The sequence below is a fragment of the Leptonychotes weddellii genome, chromosome 1, assembly GCF_054177405.1.
Source record: "Leptonychotes weddellii isolate Sample4059 chromosome 1, ASM5417740v2, whole genome shotgun sequence".
Classification (NCBI taxonomy): Eukaryota; Metazoa; Chordata; class Mammalia; order Carnivora; family Phocidae; genus Leptonychotes; species Leptonychotes weddellii.
This window is the reverse complement of record NC_138369.1, coordinates 151,700,926-151,709,003: the sequence shown is the minus strand read 5'-3', so window position 1 is coordinate 151,709,003 and position 8,078 is coordinate 151,700,926. Positions and strand designations below refer to the sequence as shown.

At 38.5% G+C, this 8,078-nt stretch overlaps 1 long non-coding RNA gene across 6 annotated transcripts in view; it reads right to left on the bottom strand.

Moving 5' to 3' along the window:
• LOC102744205 (uncharacterized) overlaps nucleotides 1-2,391 on the bottom strand; it is a 25,818-nt gene extending 23,427 nt beyond the window's left edge. For 4 of the 6 annotated variants that reach the window (XR_014138568.1, XR_014138567.1, XR_014138565.1 and 1 more), the window contains exon 1: nucleotides 2,287-2,391. This is a non-coding gene — a long non-coding RNA (uncharacterized LOC102744205). Of the gene's footprint in view, nucleotides 1-2,099; nucleotides 2,203-2,286 lie in introns of all 6 variants that reach the window. The other 2 variants (XR_014138566.1, XR_004075450.2) reach the window with 1 other exon arrangement.
• Between the last annotated feature and the right edge of the window lie 5,687 nt (nucleotides 2,392-8,078).

Genomic DNA, 8,078 nt, shown 5'->3' with positions numbered 1-8,078 from the left:
CACCACTCCAGCAACCCTCAGTTTGTTTCCTGAGATTAAGAATTCCTCATATCAGTGAGATCATATGATACATGTCTTTCTCTGACTGACTTATTTCGCTCAGCATAATACCCTCCAGTTCCATCCACGTCATAGCCTGTTTTTGACATGACATTCCTAAAAGTATTTATAAGCTTATGGGGTAATCACCATTTATCTCACAAGGAAAAATAGAAATAATTCTTAAACTTTTCTTTGAAAAAATAAACATTGATATTTTTAAGCCCTCTACTCCAAGGTAAACTAAACTGAACTGATTTCTTTATGCCTTTGCATATTTAATCTTCTGAGATGACTTTCTAAAAGGTAATAGTGCAAAGTGCATGTTCTCCTTGAAGCAGTGTTGTCTGGGACAGTGGTTTAAAAAAAGCTTGTGTGATGATGAGAATCTGAGATTTGGAGCTGGAGACCTGGGGTTTGGTCCTAATGCTGCAGCTCACTGTGTGCCCTCAGGCAAATCACCTGACCTCTGAAGTTTTGGTTTCATTTTATGATAATCACAAGCAATCAGCTGCACCTCTCAGAAATACAGTGAAAACAAAAAAAGCTAGTGATTTTTTTTAAAGAAATATCATTTTATTACCTTACAGAAATACAGTAATAGTAATTTTTAATTCTAACAATGCATCCTTGATTTAATCAATAAAGAAGGTTCAGAGGCGTCTGGGTGGCTCAGTCATTAAGCGTCTGCCTTTGGCTCAGGTCATGATCCCAGGGTCCTGGGATCGAGCCCCGCATCGGGCTCCCTGCTCCGCGGGAAGCCTGCTTCTGCCTCTCCCACTCCCCCTGCTTGTGTTCCCTCTCTCGCTGTGTCTCTCTCTCTCAAATAAATAAATAAAATCTTTAAAAAAATAAAATAAAAAAATAAAGAAGGTCCATTTTTAGTCAGCATTTATTTTTATGCAAATGGAAACTATTGTAATACTTGAAAATAGTTCTCTTAAATTGGTTAAACATTTCCCTCTGAAAATTTGTTTAGATTCTCTGTTTAGCAAACTATAATGCAAAGCTAAATGCCTTCAGCTTTGTTCAATTCACACAGCAACTTCTTAATGATAAATATATTGTTACTGGATGATAAATGCTATTAAGATGTTTTCCTATTAGTTTGCACTTTGAGAGCAGATGCTTATTATAGATAGAACCAACCTTCAGGCCACACCTGAAATTTCTTCCTACTGACTGGAATCGTGGGAAATTGCTCAGAAGTGAAAATTTAATGTTATTTAATGAGATCCTATTAAGCACTTACTGTATACTTTGAAAGATTCAAGATAGGAATTAAGACATTGTTTTAGGCTTCAAGATTCTCATAATCTGATTGCCACAATTTACTCTGGAGTCTTTTACACTCCTCAGTGCCTAAAGCAAAAGTCACATTAATACCACCCCCCACTTTTTTAAAGCCAATTCTTTTTTAAATACATAAGATGAAGGTAACAGCTAAATAACAAACAGAAATGGGCATTTACAGTCTATACAATTTGTAACCTCATCTAGGAAATGGGATGCTCATACTTTTATTTTTTATTTTTGGGGGGAGGGATGCTTATAACGTTTAAAGTCTTCGGTATTGTCTTGTTTGCAGATGTTATCAACATCTTTATAACAACAAGGAAAGAGTGAACTGTACCACACACAGGGAAAACAAGGAAGAAAAGTAAGAAAAGTAAAAAAAAAAACTTTACTATTTTTATTCTTTTTTAAATACTAGGTTATAAAAATGTATTTCATTTTAGTTTAATCGAGAGCTAGCAATACCTCATCCTTAAAACACTTGCAGAAAAATTCTTAGCATACAGGGAAGAAATAAGGAAAACTAGTTGAACTTTTCCGAAATTATAAAGTACATCTGATATTAGCCACTCAACTACATCAAATCAAGAAGAGGCTGGAAAGACCAGCAAGATACGTGTGAACTCCAAGTTGGCAGTGCCATTAAAATTGGTGCACTATTTCTATCAACAGAGAACAAGAACCCTAAAAGAGTCATAGCTTTTGATCTATTGAATCCACTATTAGAAATTTATCTTAAAATAATAAAAGCTATTTATACATACCTTTGTAAAACAGTGGCATTTATAACGGCAACGCCCTGGAAACGTCCAACTGTGCAGCCGCACACAGGGGCTGATTGTAGAATGACAAATGATAGGAGGGAATCTGTGCAACCAGTCACACAAATAACTGTTTAATATGAAAGTATACTTTTATTTTTAGCAGTTTAGGGAAATACAATTTACTTACCATAAAAATCCGTTCAGGGTTTTCTGCCCTGGCCCGCGCCTGACCGCAGCGCCCTGGCTCTAGTCCCTCCGCGGCGAAAGGGGGCGTCCGCACCCCCCGCCCGCCGCTACGTCCCCCCGTCCCCACCTCCGCGAGCCTCCCGCTCTGGGCGCCGCCCTCCGCCTCCGCCTCCGCCTCCGCCTCCGCCCCCAGGACCCCCGGCGGCCAGCTCCCGACGTCCCCTTCCCAGGCCAGGCCCGCGGCTCTACGGGCTGCGGGAACTCCACCCCCACGAGCACGGCCCGGCCGAGGAGCTGCAAGAACAGCTGAAGATGTACCGGAAGAATCAGCAAGGGTAGATGACAACAGGAGGAACTATGGAAGGGGGATATGCAGGTCTACCCTCTGAAGCTGTCAGTACGGTATCCAATCAAACACTGTACGAAAAAACTAGAAGAAACTATCATGACTCAGTCATCAAGAGCTTGCTCATTAAGATTTGGAAGGAGTTTCATTCCGTGGGACGTCGTAATGTGCACAGAAATTTCCTAGGAAATTATAAACACTTGACTGCTCCGCCTTCCCTCCCATAGTTGAAACCGTGGGTACACGCTGAATGTTGCGGTACTAGAAAGGAACTGGGTGAACAATACACGGGTATAAGGAACTTTCTGGGGTCCTCCTGTGAAAGACAGGCTGACACACTGCTGCGGCATTTTCACACTGGCTTCAACACAGCTCATGAAGATCGTGTCTTTTCACTGATAATTTTTTGATAGTTTTTATATAACAAAATCCTTATTCTATTTATAATTTAAGATAAGGCACTATAAATGAATTACCTAAAGTAACATATTTGTGTGTTACCTTTCACTATTTCTACTTCACATTTTTAGTTGTAAAATGGTTAAATTGATTCTTACTATTATCTCTTTCCCTTTTCTTACTATTTGGTTTTCAGCTTTATTTAAGTGTCAGAGAATTTCTTTTGTTAGGAACAATGTATTGCATTGCAGTATTTAAAAATGAGCCAATGAAATTTGCATGCCCTATGCACGTTTTTTTAAATTTAGATTCAATTAGCCAATGTATAGTATATCATTAGTTTTTGATATAATGCACGTTTTGACTTTCTGTATTCTTTAGTCAAAGGCATATGTCACCACCAATCCTTCATAGCCATTGATACTTCCATTCTCCTTGGCGTGATTGCAGCTTCTCATCATGTTAATCCTATACTATTTTCAAGGACTTCTAACTGATGGTTAGTAGGGTATTTGAAAAGTTCTTAATCTGACCGTGTAGCCACCTAGTACTGCAATGTAGATTACTCAATTTACCAATGTATTTTAACAATTAAAACATTTTTAACCGACTTAAAAAAACTCATCTGTTTAAAGTGTACAATTCATAGAGTGCTTATTTTCTAATTTTTTTATAATTACTAAAACTTTTCCATTTTTTTCTTTTAAGATGAGGCAAGAGAGCAGTAGATCTAATTGCCTGGGACAAAAAACAAAAACAAACAAACAAAAAGGAGTCACATTCTAATTTGTTTCAGAACTATTGAAATATTGTTGCCATTCCACCCATGCAATGAAAAGGGGGTGGGGGATGGGAAAATGGATGAAGGGGAGTGGGAGATACAGGCTTCCAGGTATGGAATAAAAGGTACATCATAGGGAATATAGTCAGTGATACTGTAATAGTGTTGTATGGTGACAGATGTAGCTACACTTGTGAGAATAGAACAACATAGAAATTTGTTGTACGTTGTACACCTGAAACTAATGTAACATTATGTGTCAAATATACTTTGATTGGAAAAAAAAGGGAAAAAAACCACTACTAACCTAAAAAAACAAAATTCAAATTCATTGCTGCTAGTAAATTATTTCTTTATTTTCCAGCTTGCATAAGGTTCATATTCTCTCCCAACTGGTCCTAGCAGTTCAAATCCAGCATGTCTATTGTCAACTTTGGGACCCAGAGCTTTGGTAAGAAGGGAATAACATCATATACATTGGCTTTATTCTCAAGAAAAAAATGTGGAATAATGGTAAACACACAGCCTTTGGATTTGGACTTGGACTTGAATCCTGGATATGTTATGTATTAACAACTCTGAGGTTTACTTGGCCCTGTGAAATAGGGCTAATGGGTATTTACTTTCAGGATGGTAACCAGCATGATGAATCTAAAGCACTTAGCACAGTAGCTGGAATGTAGGTGAGGCTCACTGACCGGTGTAATTATTGTAATTATTAATCCTATTATATTAGCATAGACCAAAATACACGCAAGCTTTGTTTCTTAGACCACACCAACCCTGAGAAAACCAGTTAAGGGTGTGAGTTACTCCTAAGGAAATTTTATTTCAATGCCCCCCTCCCCCATTTTCCTAGGAACTTCCTTGCAACACCACTCAGGCTGCATGACATTCTAGAAGGGAGGGGAGCCCTACCACTTCTTCTTTCTGCACATGCATGTACCCATGCACATCCAGGGAGCTATTCTACATCTATAGAGTCTCCACTACATGATCTTCCTCTGTCACTGATGACCTGCCCAAAAAAGTGCCGTCCTCATCCCAAGCACGTTGTTCTGCTTTTCCCAAACCATAGCTTTTGGGAAATTCTAAAGGCTGGTCTTGTTCCTTGGGGGGAATACCCAGGCACACCCAGTCTGCGACTATAGAATCAAGTTAAACTTCGACTGCTTTGGCTGGAGCCCTATCAATCTATTTTCTGGAAATTTCCATACATACACATCTGCTTAAACTGTGTGCCAAACATTTTCCAGATGTTTCCAACGTGCTGCCCAGGACATTTTGGTTATAAGTCCCTTAGGTTCTTCCAATAGTTTTCCTAGAATGCAGTCCAGGAGCTGAATTATCTAAAAAGGTCAGAGCTCTTAAGAGTTGAGAGTAGGGTGCCCTGTATTTGAGGGAAGTAGGTGGCAGAAACGAATTTATAAGTGGGAGGGGCTGCCCAGTTCTCACATGGGGGACGCCTGCATGATCAAGCAACAGTGAGATTCCTAGCTGTGAAGTTTGGTGTGGAATACATTGTTCAGCTTGGACGGAGAACATTTGACAGTGAGGTCAAGGTCAAAGTCCCATCTCAAATTTCCAGTAGGCCCTGGGATTCCTCCTAGAATTCTGAGATAGAAAACAGGTCTCACCTACTCACTCCATGAATAAAATTAGATTTTCTGTCAGTTAAAAATTGGATTTTCTTCCAACCTTGGTGAATGTGTGGGAGAACAGATTGATTTAATTTAGAAAAATGTTTAAAAGTTATATTTCTTTCACTTTGAGTGAATGAAGTAAATCATGGTTACTTTCCTATTTCAGCTACATTTAAATTGCAGGGCTCTAGCAAGTATCCTAGGCTCATTATTGAGAGGTTCTGTTAACTTCTCTGTTACCTTGAAAAATTACATTCTCAAGGAATGATCTGGAAAGCAAAGACAGAGTTATATACAATGGCTTATCTTTTTTTTTTTTATTATTATTGTTAATGGTTCCAGTCCTTGGATTGTCTTTCTTTGGAATTTACATGATTAAATTCAACTATCTGGACTACTTAAGTAAAATATTTCTGCAAGGCAATTTGTGAATTCTGAAGAAAACTACAAGACGAGACATAAATACAGCTCAGAAAACAAAACCTTTGAAGACAGAAAAACAAGCTGTGAGATCTTGGACAATTTGCTTACTTCCCCTCAGGCTCAGGATTTCCATCTATAAAATAAAGATATTGAGTATATTTTCCATCAGGTTATGATGAAGAAGAAAATGAATAATACTTAAAAAGCACAAGGCCTTCAATAAATGCTCATTTAACCTGTATTGTAACCACAATTGGCTGCTTTATGATCTCCTAAAGTTTATCAATATATAACATACAGAAAAGTGCATCAGAAGCATAGAGCTTGATGAATTATCACAACAGGAACACACACTTATAATCACCATGAGATTAAGAAATAGAACATAATGAGGGTCAGGGAAGCCTCTCGTGTCCAATCCCACTTGTTACTCCTCTCCCTCCTCCAGCAATGTAACCACTATCCTACCTTTAACACCATCATTTAGTTTAGTTTTTTGTTTGTTTGTCGTGGATTTTATTGTGATAAGGACACACCATCAGATATATCTTCTTAAATTTTAATTGGACATTTTTGGCTACAGACACAATGCTGTAGCCGACCTCTAGAGCTTATTCATCTTGCTTAACTGATATTTTCTGCCTGTTGATTAAACCATCATTTAGCTTGGTCTGATTTTAAACATCATAGATATTGAACCATAGAGGACGTATCAGTATTCTTTCGCTTACATTAATGAAATTCATTCATATTTTGCATTAAATAGAAGTTTGTTCATGTTCATTGCTAGAGAGTTTTTCCATTGTTTCAGTATACCATTTTATATTTGTCCATTCTTACTTTGGTGAGCATTGGTGTTGTTTCCAGGTTGGGGTCATTGTGAATAGTGTTGTGATAATTTATACTCACGTGTATGCTTTTCTGTTGAGAATACGCATAAGGGCCAATTTGCTGGGCTGTAGGGTATGTATATGAACAGCTTCAGAAGATCCTGCCCAACAATTTTCCAAAGAGGCTGTGCCAATTTTCTATCTCGCAAGTGGCAGGAGAGTTCCTGTTGTTCTGCAGCTCTGCACTTGGTATTGACAGTTTCTTCTTTTTTAATTTAGCCATTCTGTGCGGGATAGATTGTCATCTCGATGTTGACACTTCCCTGACAACTACGGAGGTTGAACACCTTTTCCCACATTGGCTCATCATTTGGTTATCCTCTTTTGTGAAGTGCTTGTTCAAAAGTTTTTTGAACGTTTTTGTATTGGGTTGTCTATCAAAATACCAACAGCATTTTTCACAGAGCTAGAACAAACAGTCCTAAAATTTGTATGGAACCACAAAAGACTGTGAATAGCCAAAGCAACCTTCAAAAAGAAAAGCAAAGCTGGAGGCATCACAATTCCAAACTTCAAGTTATATTACAAAGTCGAGTGATCAAGACAGTATGGTACTGGCACAAATACAGACACATAGATCAATGGAACTGAATAGAACATCCAGAAATGAATCTATAACTCTTGGTCAATTAATCTTTGACAAAGCAGGAAAGAACATACAATGGAAATAAGACAGTCTCTTCAAGAAATGGTGTTGGGAAAATTGGACAGTCACATGCAAAAGAATGAAACTGGACCACTTCCTTACGCCATACACAGAAAGAAATTCAAAATGGATGAAAGACCTAAATGTGAGAAAGGACGCCATTAAAATCCTAGAGGAAAACATAGGCAGTAACCTCTTTGACCTTGGCAGTAGCAACTTCTTACTAGATACACCTCCTGAGGCAAGGGAAACGAAAGCAAAAATAAACCACTGGGACTTCATCCAAGTAAAAAGCTTCTGCACAGCAAAGGAAACAATCAACAAAACTAAAAGGTGACCTATGGAATGGGAGAAGATATTTTCAAAGGACATATCTGATAATGTTACAGGATTCGTGTCCCCTTAGTGCCCACAGTTTTTGGTCACGCCGCTTTGAAGAATGAAGAGGTAGATCAGACAAAGAGTGGTGAGCAGCAAAGCAAAATTTATTGAGTAAGAGTATAAAGCTCCTGGAGAGGGAGGGGGGCCCAAGTGGGTTGCCTCCAGAGTTTCTAAGTTTAGGGGTTTTATGAGCTCTTTTGTGGAACTATTTTAAGCAATCAGGGTGTGCTGAGTCGTGCCAATCAGGGCTTTGGTCACGTATCTGTCTACCTACTGGGTTAATG